Source organism: Notamacropus eugenii, chromosome 7 (genome assembly GCF_028372415.1).
Source record: "Notamacropus eugenii isolate mMacEug1 chromosome 7, mMacEug1.pri_v2, whole genome shotgun sequence".
Lineage (NCBI taxonomy): Eukaryota > Metazoa > Chordata > Mammalia > Diprotodontia > Macropodidae > Notamacropus > Notamacropus eugenii.
This window is the reverse complement of record NC_092878.1, coordinates 126,323,180-126,341,412: the sequence shown is the minus strand read 5'-3', so window position 1 is coordinate 126,341,412 and position 18,233 is coordinate 126,323,180. Positions and strand designations below refer to the sequence as shown.

Genomic DNA, 18,233 nt, shown 5'->3' with positions numbered 1-18,233 from the left:
ATTAGAAGGTAATTTGGACACTGTTCCCCTTCAAATTATTATGAACTAGAAGTAGAAGTTGGGCCCAGGTCTTCTGTCCAATGAGATAGCAGTAAAATGTTGTACAAAACTTGAAATGCTTATGTAAGTGCTGGTTGTTTCTACCTCCAACTCCTACTTCTCACTGCTCTGCCAAGCTTGTTCCCAAGATTGTAAAGAGTCTTTGGAGCATCATGAAAAGAATCTTATACATAGAGGTAGAAGATCATAGCTCTTGCCTCTTTGGGATCAAAATAAAAAATGATGCCTTAGCTGTGCAATGTTGGTCAAATCATTATATCTCAGAAGCTCAAACTCTTCCTGTACAACAATGTATTAGATGAGGCAAGTAGGTAACACAGTGGAAAGAAAGCTGAACCTGGAGTCAGGAAAAGCAGAGTACAAATCTTGCCTCACAACTCAAGATTATCTGCAAAGTGTGAGTGATAATAGCATCCTCCTCACAGAGTTATAGAGAGGATCAAACGAAATAACATGTAAGATGTTTTACAAATCTCAAAGCACCATAATGTAAATGCTAAGGACCCTTCCAAGTCTAAATCACAATGTATACTCTCCCACAACAAAGCAGAGAAGAAGAAAAAAATGACTGGAAGTGATAGAAGGTAACTATGGAAAAAGGAGCAAGTGGATCAATCATCGAGTCTAAACTAGAGAAGAAAAGAGGTGATTGGGGAAAGGACCTAGAGGCAAAGAATATGCCCATAGGATCACAAAGGCAAGAGGCCTTAGTCCCCCGAAGATCTTCATTCTTTTAGCTTCTGGAGTCCTTGTCCTATACCAACTATATACCTCTACTCATCTCCACTGGGATCAATGAAGAAACATCCCAAATAGGCCTGGAGTGACAATTCAAAGCTGAATATTGGATCATCCTTAATGAAATTTTCTCCTCTCCATTCAGTCATAAGTCCAGATTTATCAGACATGGCGACTTGTTGTTATCATTCATTTTCAGTCATGTCCAACTCTTTGTGATCCCATTTGAGATTTTCTTGGCAAATATATTGGAGTGGTTTGCCATTTCCTTCTGCAACTCATTTTACAGATGAGGAAACTGAGACAAACAAGGTAAAATGACTTGCCCAGGGTCACACAGCTAGTAAGTATGAAACCAGATCAGAACTCAGAGAGATGAGTCTTCATGACTGTAGGTCAAGCACTCTACTTCGTCACTTAGCTGCCCTACAATGGCAGTGTTTACCCCTATTGCTACTGTAAAACCATACCTGCAGATAGATAATCTAGTCATATTTACTCTTCCTTCCCATCCACCAACTCATTCCCACCTCATCTCCAATCTTCCTTTGTTTCAACAGAGAAAAGATTTGATTTTCTTTTTAAAGGAATTTCCCTAGAATTTTTTAAACCAGTACTATATAGGGAGTTCCTTGTCTCTCCACCAATGCAAATCACTACCTGCTCTGCAACTTGGAGCTTTGATCATACTGAGAAGTTAAGTGATGAAAAATACAGAATACAAAAGTTCAGCATTGGCGAAATCTTTGCAAAGCATGGAAATCTTAGCTTAGGCGCTTGGTCCCATTCCCATGGATCTCTTCAACTTAAAGAGCTGAAGAGACTTCTGGAGATTCCCATTACTTCCCTACTCAGTTTGCCACATGGGTCAGTCCATCTATTTTTTAACTCCTTATCCTTCAAAGAATTTCACTTAGTCATTTAGTCCCCTCCTGCTCCCAAAATGTCATCAATTTCATAATGGAAGTCAGAGTGAAAAATAGTTTACTTGATACAAATTCACTGCAGAAGAGATTTTCTCAGCAAACTATAAAATGATAGGTACTTGTGTTTGAATCCTGCTGTTTTATGTGGAAAATGTAGGAGTAGGGAGTAGTAAAATGATCTTATCTGGAGAGTAATTAAAAGATAGTCACCTGGGCACTCATTTTAGAGATCTGGTAACTGTCCCAACTTCAGGGAAGTTAGTAATTGTTGAATCCAGAACAGTCAAAAGGGAACTTGAATGGGGTTAGAAGGAGAGCCAGTTCTACATTGTATTCTATTTCCTTAAATACTCTTGTGGGTCCAGAGACATTTTGTAACCCAAAGAATTATTAAAACAAGAAAACCAAAGGAATAAAGCATCTGAAGGGATCTCAAAGGCGATCCAATCTAATGCCTTCGTTTACAGAGGAGGAAACCAAAGGCCATGGAGGCAAGGTCACATGCCAAGGTTCCATGGGGAGTTAAGTATCTGAGCTAGGTTTCAAAATCAAGCCCAGCAGACATTGCTAAAAGAGAAGGTCAATTCATGTTCACCTTGCCAAAGCAGAAACAGGTAGTAAGAAGCTATGCAAACATTTACAAGAGAGGGATGAGGTACCCTGAGTTTAAAGATTGAGGAGGCAATTACTATTTTTGATTGTGTTAACCTGTGCATAATTATGTAATTACCTCCTAAAATTTAGTCAGTTTTGCATATCTAAATCATTAACTTTAACAATTGACAAGCTGCTTTGATTAGTATTTTCATACTGTAGTATAGCATGCTTTTGTCAGCTTCCCTGTGATTAGTTATGATTTGGAATTTGTTTATGCAAAATGTTTTCATTGCCTGTTTTGGGGGCAAGGAGGAGGAGGCGAAGCAGGGGGAAAGAAGAGGAGGTTTGGGCATCCCAACATCAGACTCAGTATGGTTTGCCTCTAGTGGTATAAATGATAAATGTATACATACAAAGGTACCAGCCCCCAGCCTGTCCCCTCTGTCCTTAAATGGCACATCATTTTAGTTTCAGATTAAAAGAGTACCAAAAGTCTTCACCCTGGGAGAATTGGGTTTTTCCTTGGGAAAATTAAACTGAAGACATCTTTGCATATGGTACAATAGCTTCACAAATTGTCACCAGCACCTCCAGAGTTAGCCAGGCAGCTGTCTGAAGCTGTAGAGCATTGATCAACAGGGCCTGTACTTCTAAGGAGGATGTGTGTCAATATATTTTTTATTTACTTTCCTGGAGAAACACGGAGGCGGCAGCAATTTTCAAGAGAATCCCCTGACATGTCTCATTTCCCATCAGTCCTGGGTGCTATTGACTGTGAGCACACCCGCATTCCTGTTAGACCAGCATCTCAGAATGCAGCAAGCTTATTGAAATAGAAAATCCTTTAATTCCTTGGCGATGGCAGGATTGGGTGATGCCAAATTCCAACTCTTGGTGGCAGGCAGAAAGTGCTCAGAACCCATAATGATGCCTGTCTCCTTCTCAGGAGTATTGGGGGGGAGGAACTGGACCAGTTTCTTTGTTTAAAACAAAGATTACTAAGGAGGGCTTGTAGGAATTTTTTTTTTGAGGTGGAAAGGAAAAATACGCTAACAGGGCTCCTCTACCTATGTGTTACCTTTAAGGATATTGGGCGTACGACATGCCGGTAATGATGCTAATGAATTTGTCTTTCTAGTTTCTTTCAATATTTTACGATATGACTGAGCTTCTCCCCTGAGTTTGGAAGGTGAGAAAAGTCTGCCAAGAAGGTTTGCTGAAGCATGTGAATCCCGTACTCTTCTCTCTATATTACTCTGACTTTGTGTTATTTTCAGGAAAAGTAGCATCTTCCCAGTAGGCTAATCATTTCCCATCATCCCACCTGAAAGGGAAATATAATTCTGAATGCAGTTGAGTATTTAGGGATAAAAAACTGGATGCAGAATGAGGTATCATGTGAAAGATCTTTTTTTCTTTCAGATTAGACGGTTAGGCTCAAAATTCAAGAAATACCAATCTCTCAAAATCAGACATCCCCATTTCTATTTCTCACAATCGTGTATAGCATCGTTCACAATCAAGTACCATTTCCCACAATCAGACAGCCTCACTTAGGGTTTGTATCTTTTGCAGCAATGTGAGCTTAATTATACATTTGAAAAGACCCCTTTCCCCAACGAAGTGTTATGAACAGCAGTATCTCTTCTCAAACTTGTCTTTCTTGGTGTACAACTTCATCTTTCTAAATATAATATGCAAATGATGGAAGCTTTTTTTCCACTTTCAAAATACCTGCTGGCCTCCTTCTGTTTTTCTTTCTATATTGTAATGTTTCTACCTTCCTGTCCCATTCTAACTACTCATGTTCCATGCCCATTGAAGAGACGCATCCATATGATTAGGGATGAAATAGGTGGGTGAAGTACATTTTCCTGCTCATCATGGAAAACATTCCACTTTGTCTCCCATTTCAACTTAAAAGGAAATGCTAGTCAAGGCTCCCACACATTATTCTACTTTCCCAAAAAGCACATTCCACACTATGTTTTATATTTGTTTTCCAAATTCCATCATCTCCCTCCCTGATCCTGTTTAAAAATTATTAATAGCACATTGGGGGTGGGGAGAGGGGAGAAGCAACTTTCATAAACTTTGTATAAATCTTAAAAATCACCACAGGGACCTCTCACTCAATCCCAGAATCATAGTTTTAGAGCTAAAAGGGATTGTAGAGGTCAGCAAGTTCAACCCTCCATCGTACAGCTGAGGAAACTGAAATGAAGTGACTAGTCTAAGGTCACACAGCTAGTAAATGACAGAAATGAGCTTGAACTTCAGTCTTCTTATTCTAAATCCAACACACTTTCCACTGAAAGATAAATAAACATCTATTAAATATTTGGATATACCCTGTACGTACACAGACAAAAAACACAGTCACCGTTCTCAAGGCACATGTACACTATCAAGAGAGACAACATGTACAAAAATAAATAAGTTAGTAAATATCAATAAATCAATCAATCAGTAAACATTTATTAAATGTCTACAATGTTCTAGGCACTGTGCTAAGCACTGGGGATACAAAAAGTCAAAAGGGAGTTTCTGCCTTCGAGGAGCTTACAGTCTAATGTGATATACCATGTACAAGCAAATATGTACAAAGATATACACACACACACACACACACACACACACACACATACAAGCATAGAGCTAGATTGGGAAAGAACTTGAGACTTTTTCATTCTCAAGAAGGTCACTCTCCCTAAAGCTTCCTTTCCTCAAATGTGTCTAGTATATCCTCTTTTAGTACCCAGCTGAATGCATTATTTGTTGCTGACTTACTGTCTCTGATGACATGCTTAAGACAAGGGGGAAATAGGACCCTCTTTTAGGACTACTTGAAGTGTGATTTGAGGAGTCCTAGGGGTTGGCAAGTCTCTTGCAGGGGGGTCTGCAAGGTCAACACTATCTTCATAATAATATGAATCTATTATTTGCCTATTATAACACTCAGCCCTTTTCAAACTACATATTTGTATGAGGCCAGGTTTTCTTTACATACAGTTTGAACTATCCCTGTGAGACTGGAATAACACAATACTCAGTACACAAAGGAAAAAATAGCAAAACCAGCTCAGACATTCCTTCCAGAAGTACGCAAAACTTGGTCCTATACATAAAGTCCAAAGCCAGGCAGTAAAGTAGAAGAATAAGCCTCCTTTCTCTATACTGCCATCTTTCTAACCCTTCTGCCCTACATCAGCCATTTTGAGAGTGAAAATGTCCAGGTGGGTAGCAGACCCAGTCCAGAACAGAAGTAAAGCATCCCAATTACCAACTAGTCTAATGATGAATAAGTCAAATTATCTCACTGGCTCTCGTTTTCTTCAAATGCTCTGAGTACCTTAAAGCATGATTTTAAATATGAGCTTACTTTGGTCTTGCAAGCCCTGCTTTTAAGCATCACAGATGGGGAAGAGAGCCTGCTATATCAGCCTCCCTTGTTAAGCAAGGGAGTCTTACAGAGCAATGGGGAGTTGTCCCAAGGGCCTTCAGCATCCTGTTCTCAGAAATATTTGCAGCTGTTTCTGCTGACTCAGTATTTCTGCTTATAAAATCCTGACTGGCTAAGATGTCCTTGGATAAAAAGAAAACCATTATTATTATTTTAGTAGATTCAAAGGTCTGTGTCAATCCCCCTCCCCCATTTCTCCTACACTTTTTATTTGTTTATGGGCTTCTTAGATTCTTAAGAAATGCAGCAGCCATTGCCAAAAAGCCCTCCAAAGGAAAATCATCCAAATGCCCTGTAGAATTTTTATTTAGAGCTTTTATAGGTGGGAAATTTATCATTTTCAAATGTTGGCAGGTGTGTTACCATCCGCTCTACAAGCCAGCATTATGCTTATAAATGATTCTGCATTTAGAAGGGCTTCCCTTCCTTTCTTCTGCTGATGCTATCAAATACTTTCCTACATTCTTCAGGAAATGCCAGATTCCCCAGATTACAAAAGTTCTTGCTGTTTCCTAAACAGCCTGAAAAGTTGTTTCATAATCTTGAGGGGCGTTGGGGGGAGAGAAGAGAAAGATAGACAGTACAGGCCTTATAAGTATATCTTAAAATACTGAAATGCAGACAAGGATATGGAAATTTGAAGTAAATTTATTTTAGTAAACTGAAGAGAAGGGGAAAAAAAAGAAATTGGGCCATATGTTACCATCAGCCTCATTTTACATATTTTGGGGGAAAATTCTGAAACCAGGCCTTTGCAGTCCACAACATGTCTTCCAGAGGCAACCACAAGTTTGTAGAAGTATTTCCACTTCCGAATTCAGATAATATATGGAGATGAGTTTGGAGTGTAGAAGAATGCTATGCAGACAAAAAAGGTAAAAGGAAAAAATAACAAAGAGTTTTTTCCACAAGAGGAAAGAATTTTCCTTTAGAGGAATGATGACTTGGATCCACAAATTCTGTCAGGTGACAAATCACAGAGTAGAGGTCAGGGGAAGAAGAGCCAATTAGAAAGTAGTAGTGGTGGGTGACTCTCATCTCAGGGGTATAACCTGAGATTTACTGATCATATATATAAACTCATTTCATTCTCTCAACAACCTGGGAAGGTAAAGGAGGAAGGAAATAAGCATTTATATAGTGCCTACTATGTTCAAGACCCTAAGCCAAGAGTTTTAGAAATATTATCTCATTTTGTCTTCCCAATAACCCTAGGAGGGAATCACATCTGAGGAAACTGAGGCAGACTGAAGTTAAATGACTTGCTGAGGATCACACAGCTAGTACATGTCAGTGGTCAGATTTAAACTCAGATCTTCCTGATTCCAGGTTCAGCACTTTATCCATTGTCTATCTAACTGCCTCTTTTAATCCCCCAGTTGTTAGGCCCAATTAAGAGGAAGAAAGAGCTTATTCATCCACAAGGATCCAGAGCTTCTGTCTAGTCCTATGGGAGGTGTCTTAAGATTCCTTGATCAACTCTGCTACAAAAGTATCATGAAAGCATGTGGATGATATGAATGTGCTTGGTATGCCAGTACAGACTTTGGGTGATAAGACTCATTGGGGGAGAAACAGACAAGTTGAAGAAAAAGTTAAAGGGACAGGAGGTCTATGAAATATGAACTAGTGAAACAGATAATGATATTTACCCATTCAATACCTTAATTCTAGAAAATTCTTAAGCTTAAAAATCCTTTATCGTATTTTGGAACTGGTAGCATAAAAGTTTTTACGGTGAAAAAGCACCTTATTTCCTTGAATAGCAGAATACATGCTTCTTTCTTGGAGTTTTAGTCATTACTCAGATAAACTGGGCAAGAATGAAGGCAGGCCTGTCTAGCACAACACCCCCTTAGCAAATCCACAACTAAAGGCAGATGATCATGATAGAGGCTCAGCCCTGGAGCGCCAAGTTTAGAGGTATTGATGTTACTGCAGTGCTTCAATAGCATCAAAACAAGAGATCTTAGTACTCAGCAAGAATAATTGACATAGAAAGACAAAAGATGTCAAATGGGGGAGTTCCTCTTCCATGAGACCTTCCTCCCCTCACCAGAAAGAGCATCCCCCCATGCAGGAGACTTTGGCAGCCCCTCATATTATAAGAGTTCTCCATTTTCTTTCTCCAGTTCTCTGTTCTCTATGGCCCATGTCTCCTACTCCACCAAAGGCACCTTTGTGCTACTTACCCAGGTTTAAAAAAATCAGCCATGACTTTCTAGATGACATAACATTTCTATTCAGTTTAATTCATTTTTTAAAAAACACTTTTCTTTCAACAACCTACTAAGTGCACCATTCTGTGATAGGAATTAGAGGTAAAAGGATAGATATGAAATGGATGCTATTTTCAAGCAGCTGACAGTCTAATGAGACTGGTTTGAGAGGAAATACATTCATGAATAAACTATAAGAAAGCAATATGAAGGAAAAGAAGAAGTCCAGAAAAAATGCTATGACTGATTTCAAGAGGAAGAAAAGACTAGCCGGTGGTTCATATGAGATTTCATGTAGAAAGTCTTACCTAGAAAGATGAGAGGTATTTCAATTAAACTTAATTTAATAAATATTTATTGTGTCTAGGTTATGTTCTAGAACTAAAAGATATCAACAAACTGGTCCCTGACCTCAAAGAACTTATATTCTAATTATTAGAGTTAAGGAAAAAGGTCATCTAAGGCATAAGAATCAATGTGAAAATGGCAGAGAATGGAAAGATGAGAATGGAAGATGAAGAGTAGTCCAGTTTGTCTGTAAAGGGCCAAAACAAACATTCCAAAAAAATTGGACTCCGTAGCATACGAAGGTGGAGGAAACAGTGTGTCCAGTGGAAAAGTCATTGGCTATAGATTCAAAAAACTTGCTACTATGCTTCTGAAACTTCCTGTCACCTTAGACAAATCATTTTCCCTCCCTAGGACTCCATTTCCTCATCTGTACAATGAGTGTTTTAGACAAGATGCCCACTGAAGTGCCTTCCAGCTCTCAATCTATGATCATGTAATCTTTATCTGCACTTTTACTCAACCTTGAATTTAAGAGATAATTATGGAATCATAGTCTCGAGATTTTAGAAATCACCTAGTCTAAATATCTTATTTTACAAAGGGTTATAAGCAGCAGAGAGTTTAGTGATTCCTTCCAAATCATACAAGCAGCAAATATCAGAGGCAGGTATGGGCAAGGAAAATGCCTGGAGTCTGGAAAGGGGTAATTGAAGGATATATCTATGGGGGAAAGGTGGGAGATAGAACTTGAAAAGAATTTTAAATATTAAAGAAAAAAGATTTTTAGAAAGTGGTAACAATAAGAGAATTGTTTGTTTGTTGTTCATCATCTGCTTCTGAAGAGGACCAGCGACATCATGGGGTAAAATCTTCTCTTGAAAGTGAATTGGGGGCAGAAAGAGCTTCGCTTTAGAGCAGGAGACATCGTATTTGCGGCTCTTTAGAAGGAGACGCCTGCGCCCCGAACTCTTCAAGATACAGCTCATTCTACTCAGCGAGGTATACTTTACAGTTTGGGTCACAGAGTTTAAGCAGAAGCAGTAAGAAAAATTTAGAAGATCACAGCAACATGGAGGTTGGCAAAGTAGGCAGTGAAATGACCTTCAAAACTCCTCAAAACCAGCAGCTGTTTGCTGCCATGGCTGACACCTTTCTGGAACATATGTGTCATCTGGACATCGACTCAGAGCCCATCATGGCCTGAAACACTGGTATCATCTGCACCACTGGCCCAGCCTCCTGATCTGTGGACAAGTTAAAAGAGATGATTCACGCTGGAATGAATGTGGCTTGTCTAAACTTCTCCCATGGAACTCATGAGTATCATGCAGAAACCATCAAAAATGTTCGAACAACCACAGAGAGCTTTGCTTCTAGCCCTGTCCATTACCGACCTATTGCTATAGCCTTGGACATCAAAGGACCAGAGATCCGAACTGGACTCATCAAGGGCAGTGGCACAGCCAAAGTAGAGCTAAAGAAGGGTAACACTCTGAAAGTCACCTTGGATGAAGCCTATGTGGAGAAATGTGATGAAAATGTCCTGTGGTTAGACGACAAAAACATTTGCAAGGTGGTGGATGTTGGTGGCAAAGTCTTTGTGGATGATGGGCTCATTTCCCTTCTTGTGAAGGAGAAAGGTGCCAATTTCCTTATCACTGAGGTGGAGAATGGAGGCATGCTGGGCAGCAAGAAGGGTGTCAGCCTTCCTAGGGCAGCTGTAGACTTGCCTGCTGTGTCTCAGAAGGATATCCAAGATCTTCACTTTGGATTAGAGCAAGGGGTGGATATGGTGTTTGCATCTTTCATCCGAAAGGCAGATGATGTCCATGCAGTCAGAAAGGTCCTGGGAGAGAAAGGCAAAAACATCAAGATCATCAGCGAGATTGAAGACCACGAAGGAGTCCAAAGATTTGATGAGATCCTGGAAGCCAGTGATGGCATCATGGTTGTTCGAGGGGACTTAGGTATTGAGATCCCTGCAGAAAAGGTCTTTGTTGCTCAGAAGATGATGATTGGAAGGTGTAATAGAGCTGGGAAACCTGTTATTTGTGCCACTCAGATGCTCGAGAGCATGATTAAGAAGCCACGCTCCACACGGGCTGAAGGCGGTGATGTAGCCAATGCTGTCCTGGATGGAGCTGATTGTATCATGCTATCTGGGGAGACTGCCAAAGGGGACTATCCAGTAGAAGCTGTGCGGAAGCAACACTTGATTGCCTGAGAGGCAGAAGCCGCCATCTTTCACTCGCAGTTGTTTGAGGAGCTTCGCTGCCTGGCCCCCATAACCAAGGATCCCACTGAAGCTGCTGCCGTGGGTGCCGCAGATGCTTCCTTCAAGTGTTGCAGTGGGGCCATTATCGTTCTCACCAAGTCTGGAAGGTCTGCTTATCAAGTAGCTAGGTACCGTCCTCGGGCCCCCATCATAGCTGTTACTCGTTCTGCTCAGGCTGCACGTCAAGCTCATCTCCACCGGTGTGTCTTTCCTGTGCTGTGCAAGGACCCTGTTCATGAGTCATGGGCTGAAGATGTGGACCTCAGGGTTAACCTTGCCATGGAAGCTGGCAAAGCTCGTGGCTTTTTCAAGAAAGATGATGTGGTCATTGTACTGAATGGTTGGCGCCCAGGTCCAGGTTTCACCAACACTATGCGTGTGCTGCCAGTTCCATAAAAGGGCATTTGAAGACCTTCTTGTGGGTGACTTCAGCACCCTCCCTTCCCTTCCTCTGCCTGCATCCATTAGATCTGCAGCTATTATTGGTGTTGTCCATTCCTAGCTATTAGAGACTTTATACTGCTAAAACATACCCCCCCCCCAAAAAAGATTAAAGTCTCTTCTTAAAGAAACTTTGCTTTTCCTCCCTACTTAGATACATCAGTATCAATTTAGCACACCCTTGGTGGTGTGTAAAGATAGAGCAGCTGTGGCTTAGCTTGGGGTACTGCAGATCATCTTTGACGTAGGGGATTAAAAAGTAACATGTATCAGTATTGTGTTTTAAATTGATCCAGATATCCTTCATGCACACACAAGTAGGCACTAGCCACAGTCCCTCTAAGTACAAGTCCTCAATGTATATGGGCCTCTACATCTTTCCTGACCAAAGGAACCACCCTCCCTTTCCCCGCCTCCATCCTGTAAATGAAAGTGTCTTTGTCTCACATACTTACTAAGTTAAAAATTAAATAGAAGCTGAATCCAGCTGCTGAAAACCAATACATTTTAGTGAATAAGCAATGATGTCCTCTGCTAAGGCACTCTTATCTTGGGGGGAAGAAGAAGCTTCCAGTCATAAGCCAGTTTTTTCCCTCCATTTGGAGGAGAGAGCCTAGGACGGAAAGGAAATTCTTCACAGAATAGTCCCCACTGTCCCAAGCAGCAGGCCTTACTTACACTCCTTGCCCCTCAGACTTCTCACATTGTGAGTGTCTGTGTTCCTCCAATATTTCTCTTCTATTTTCAATATGTAACAAACCCACACTCGTATTGTACTGTATTTGGCTGTAGAGTACATCATTTGTCAATAAACACAAGCTGAAGCACTGAAAAAAAAAAAAGAAAGTGAATTGGATTTATCTGAGGTTGAGTTGTACACAGTCTCTTCCTGAGTCATCAAAGTCCAGTGGCAGGACAAAAGTCAAGATGATTTTGTGATGGCCCTAGATGCAGTACCTTGGCATTTTCAATTTGCTACTGCTGGCTGAATGTGGAGGTTGAGAGGATGGGAGTAGGGGAAAAGATGCGTCAGAGTCTCTGAGGCAAATTTCACTCCAAGGTACCTCTTCTCTCCTGGTTTGTGATTAGCTGAGCTGGGGTGTTATATAGCAAAGGAGAAGATGTAAGCCATTACAGGTTCAAAACCCTTACTGGGCCTGGTACCAGGATTCTCATATAAGATTTTGTATAATTTTCTACAATGCATGACTCCATTGTCAAGGATGGCATTTATAATGATTTAGTGGGGTAGAGTCAGCCAAAACTGGAAAGAGTGAGAAAAGGGGGCATGGCACCACAAGGCTTCACACAGAGAAAGCTGGCCCTTTGACTCCATTACAGAGACACTTGAGAGTACTTGCCAGCAAGTGCCATCTAACTGAAGGCCAGGATTTTATTATTATACAGCAGTGTCTCATGGGGTTTGAGGCAAAGGCTGAAGCTAGCCTTTTGTTTAGATGCTTGCTTTTGTAAATGTGGACAAATATCTAAACTTCAGGCATGCTTTAAAATCTCAACATTGTGTGATATGAATTCAATAATGATTGTTTTTCCTCATTTTCATTTGATGTAGAGGATTTGGGCACAAAATCGAGGTGGCAGACAAAATGCTGACAAATAAGAGACAGACATCACATCAGGAATAGATTTTTGTCTTTAATTATAATATCAGGAAATCAATTCTAACCGCAAGGTCCTTGCAATTATTGGTAGCCACCTCTTTAAAGTACCAGGTAGAAGTGCAGCCCCCTCAAAGAAGGGCCAGATGTTCACCTGAGCTTGAGAAAATTGAAGCATGAGGATAAGTCACTGCCTAAGGTCACAGTGTAGTCATTGTCAGAGATGAGATTTGAACTTGACCTATTCTACAGCCCCCATTCCTGTTCCAGTATGAAATTCTATTCTAATAGGTCATCTCTGAGGTCCCTTCCAAATCTGAAAATCTATGATTCTCCACATCCAAAGAAAAAACTATGAAGTCTGAATGCACATCGAAACATACTATTTTCTCTTTTTTTCCCCTTTCTGGTAGTTTTTCCCTTTGTTCTAAATCTTTTTTCACAACATGACTAATGTGGAAATATGTTTAATATAATTGTACATGTATAGCCTATATCAGATTGCATATCATCTTGGGGAAGTACAGGAAGAAGGGAGAAAAAAATGGACATGAAAATCTTATGAAAGTGAATGTTGAAAGCTATCTTTACATGTAATTGGAAAAAAATACTATTAGGTGCAGGGGGGTGGAGTCTGTGATTCTACAGTCTTCTATCCAATCAATCAGCAAGCTTTTATTAAATTTTTGCTATATTCCAGACTCTGTGCTGGACAGTGGAAAGATGAACACAAACAACCAGATAGTTTGGCCAATATAGCATCAGACCTTTAATCTGGAGTTCTAGATTTTATGTCTTTGATCAAGCAAACTCTTTTCCTTGAAACAGCAACGTATAGTGGATAGGGCACTGGACTTGGAGTTAGGAAAATATGGCTTCAGTACCCATTTCAGACACTTACAAACTTTGTGACTATGGGCAAGTCATTTAACTTCTATGTACCTCAGTTTCATCATCTGTGAAAAGAAGATGTTGGACACCATGATTTCCAGGGATCCTTTTGATTTTAAATCTACAATCCCTTGGTACCTGCTCTCAAAGGCATGCTCACAAATAAGCACATAAAGCTTATATATGAAATGGATACACAGAGATTGTGGAGGACATTATGAACTAGGGAGATCAGAAAAAGTCTCTTGAATGAGAAGGATCTTGATTTGGGCCTTGACGTTTCCAAGAGGGAGAGATAAGGAAGGAAAGCTTGCCAAGCATAGGGTACAGTCTGTGGAAAGGCACAGGTAGTAGAAAGATAGAACACTGGAAAAAAAGAACTTTAAAAAAGTCTATTTGACTAGAATGTAGAGTGCATAAAAGGTGAATAATGCCTACTTTGTCTGGAAAGAAAATAATCTGGAGTCAGATTGAGATGAACTTTAAATGACAGTAATTTGTATTTTATCTTAAGGGCAATTAATTACTACCGAATCTTCTTGAACAAAGAAATGAAATGACCTGAGTTGCATTTTAGGAATATCATCGCGTGGAGGATGGATTGAAGAAGGAAGAGGCTGCCAACGTGTACAAAAATATTTATAGCAGCTCTCTTTGTGGTGGTCAAGAACTGGAAATTGAGGGGAGGCCCATCCATTGGGGAATGGCTGAACAAGTTGTGGCATATGAATGTAATGGAATACTATTGTGCTATAAGAAATGATGAACAGTCAGACTTCAGAAAATCCTGGAAAGACTTATATGAACTGATGCTGAGCAAAGCAAGCAGAACCAGGAGAATATTATACACAGTAACAGCCACAGTGTGCAATGACTGATTTTGACAGACTTCTCAACAATGCAAGCATCTAAAATAATGCCAAAGAACTCATGATGGAAAATGCCATCCCATATCCAGAGAAAGAACTAAGGAGTCAAAATGCAGAGTGAAGCAGACTATTTTCTTTTTTGTTTTGTTTCTTGTGGTTTCTCCCATTCATTATAATTCTGTTACACATCATGACTAATTATGAAAATGTGTTTAATAGGAATGTATGTGTAGAGCTGATATCAGATTGCATGATGTCTTGGGGAGGGAGGGGGAGAAAATTTAAAACTTATGGAAGTGAATGTTAAAAATTAAAAATAAATTTAAAAAAGGGAAAAAAAGGAAAAAGGAAGAGATAGAAGACAGGAAGACCAATTAGGAGACTTTTTCAATGATCCAGGTAAGAGGTGATATGGCTTAGACCAAAACCCCATGCTTTAACACTTCCTTAATGATGCTAGAATATCTTGAGAAACTTTACTTATGAAAGGCAGATTTCCCAGTATATCTATGGACTGCCCTTAGCCTACTGGATTTCATGTGTGATGGTGGCAAGAAATAACACAAAGAAAGAGACAATAGAACTGACATCTATCAGAATGGTCTCATCCAGATCTTAGATGGTTTTAAATCACAAGGATATATAAGTACTTCATGTAATGAAATCAATGTTAACATTAACAAATCAGTATTAACATTATTTCTGTAAGTCAAATATTTGTGTATCTAATTCTCCTGATTAACCTCAATTGCAAAATTCCCTAAAACAAGCTTTTGTATCTGCATTTAATAAAATTGCCCTTGCAAATATACTAAAACTTTTAAAAATCATATTTTCAAAAATAATAATATCCTTATTAAATATTAATAGCAATGCTCAAAATGGATTGCAAGTTATCACTACTATGCATTGTAGGTTATTTTTAGGTTTCTTTAAAGATCTAAGTGAGAAAATGGCAATGTCTGCTTAACTAGGCCAGAAGAGTAGATTTGTAAGTTTACCCAATGTTTTTTGAACAATAAGGACTTCTCTGGTCCCCTGACCCTGGGCCAACTTAACCCCTCCCAATAACCTGAGTCCTTGTTTAGAGTGAGTTTAAAAAATTCCAGTTCATGGACATTCTCAAAGGTCCTGCCAGCTAGGCCAAAACTCTGATAAGTTTTTCTCTAAAGAAAAGACAGAATTATCCCATGAAACACTAGGCCTGCTTTCTCAGGAGCAGCCTACCTAACCACAGTTAGATATTGCTACCCAAGATGTGAGATTCTTATCTATTGATCTTTACATGGACTTTCCACTGGATGAAGTGATTCACATTACTTGGGATATTCTCACTGTGGATGAGAGGAGAAGACAAAAGAAGTTGTAGCTAATTTTGGAGGATGTTTGATAGATTCTCTCTGGAGAGGCAAATAAATGGACTGGCAGGTTTGGTATTTTCCTGCATGGAGATACAACAAAAAAATATATCATTTTATGATACAAATGGTCAACATGGAATAAAGTTCTTATGATTTGCATTTTCAAAATTATTACTGTGAAAGAAATGACAGTTGATGCACCAACATCTGTCAGAGACAAAGAAGGCAGAGAAAATGCATGAAGAGATGGCCAAGCTCTCTAAATTAAATCAAATATATTTCAATACTCAATAATGGCAGTGGGAAAAAAATTAAAAATTAGTTTAAGAATAAGAAATGTGATATGTCAGACTTGTAGATTACATAGAAGGTCCATATCTATATATCATAAATATTTGCTTAGAAAAGAGAGTCATGCTTGCATGAAATAATGAAAAGCAAAATGGGCAGAGTCAAGAGAACATTGTATACAGTAAGAGCAAAATTGTTTTAAGAATGACTGATTGAAGAAACTATTTTGTCTACTATAAATATCCAAATTAAGCAAAAAAGGATATATGAAGAAAGATGCTATCTGCATCCAGAGAAAGAACTGAGGAAGAGAAGCATGTATAAAATAATTTTACATATACATGCCTATTTGTGTCTAATGGTAGTCATATTTAGGGTGGGGTTGGGGGAGAGAAGAAAAAAAGCAGAAAAGGAATCATGAGCCCTGGCCTGCGTAAGAACCAAAAAAAAAGAACTATCTCTCTCTTCTCCCTTTCTCTTCTTTCCTCCTTCCCTCTCTCCTTTCCTCCCATCAACTTTAAGTAGTTGAGTAACTACATGAAGAGGACTTTTCATCAAATGGGTGTATTTCACTCAAAGTGAGAATGTGATTAGACCTTAGCCTAAAATGGCCAGGGTCTTGCACTGCATTCTGGGCCATTTTCAGTCTTCCTGATGAATATCAGGCCACTGGACCCAGATGACTCAGAAGAAGAAAGTGATGTTGGTGAACTTGCACAGCCCTTCCTCCCTCACTCAAATCAAAGTCAACTGCAAGTCATGCCATCATCTCCCTGATGTCCTGTTCAAGAAGGAAGAACAAACTCAACCTGTGAATGAGTAGCAGCTCCTCTTCCTTCTCTTCCTTTCTCTTTTTCTCCTGTCCTCTCCTCTCCTTGTATCTCCTCTCCCATCCTCTCCTCTCCTTTCCCTCCTTGCTTAGGATGTTCTATCCGGGGGAAGGTACACTTCCATGGTCAAAAGCTGCCTTTTTTCCTTTGGGTTTACTGGCTAGATTTCTTGCTCAAAGACCAAGCCTTAAACCCAATTCATTCTAGAGCTCATAGACTGGACAAAAGGTTCCCATCCACCTAGCACAGAATGAATGTAAATACTAAATAATAACTGTTTCTCTTTTACTCAGGAACACTGAGAGTCTCCCCCCCTCAGTTTCATTTTTTTAAAGGGATGATGCCTTGAATAACTGCTTAAAGAAGCCTGTTCATTGAATGAGTGTTTCTCACTCAAGGTGAGAAAAGACAAGATCTTGGCATAAAATGGCCAGGGTCTCGCATGGTTTCCTGGAACATTTCCAGCCATCCTGATGAATATCAAGCCACTGGACCCAGATGGCTCAGGAGAAGAAAGTGAGGCTGGTAACCTTGCACAGCCCTCCCTCACTCAAATTAAAGTCACCTGCAAGTTATGTCATCATCTTGACCTCATGGTCCTCTTCGAGAACGAAGGACAAACACCACCACCACAACAACAACCAACTCCCTCCCCCACTGTCTTTCTCTCTATTTCTCTCTTTCTCTCCCCCCTCCTTCTCTTCCTTCCTACACACACTCACACACACACACACACACACACACACACACACACACACAAAGATTAAAAAAAATTATTTCCAAATGAGATGGTCATATTTAGTTGGATCCCCATGGGTCTTAGCTCAAAGATCAAGAATAAGACTCAATTTTAAGTAAGAGAAAAAGTATGTAGAAATCTAAACAATGATCACTTTCTAAGAACATTGAACCAATTTAAATTTATCATCAAAAAGAAGAAACTTGTTTCAGCCTGTAAACACATTATCTAACCAAGTGGAGAGATGTGGAAAACGAGGAAGTATATGTATCTAAAAGAAGAAAACTTAGCCCAATCATATAAGAAATTTACTTTCTTTGTTTTCTCTTCTCTACTAAGGTGGGAGTGCGAAGGAAAGAAAATAAATTTTTGAGATGTTTGCTTTAATAGAGAGATACAGGAGTACAATAGACATGAAATGTTACATGAACTTTTAGACAAAGTCACTGTTTTATTAATTTGACTTAATCATTTTACTTTGTTAAAAGATTCATCCCACAAAGCTGGAGTATTATGTAAACAATAATATAGAAGCAAAAATTTGTAATGCAAATAAGTTAAAAATCAAACTAAAAAAATATATTGAACTGTCATTTTTAAAAATTAAAATTAATTTTATTTTA

The 18,233-nt window shown here is 39.3% G+C and overlaps 1 pseudogene; it reads left to right on the top strand.

The window, feature by feature from the left end:
- Positions 1-9,280: 9,280 nt before the first annotated feature.
- LOC140513337 (pyruvate kinase PKM pseudogene) lies at positions 9,281-11,033 on the top strand (annotated as a pseudogene).
- The last annotated feature ends 7,200 nt before the right edge of the window (positions 11,034-18,233 follow it).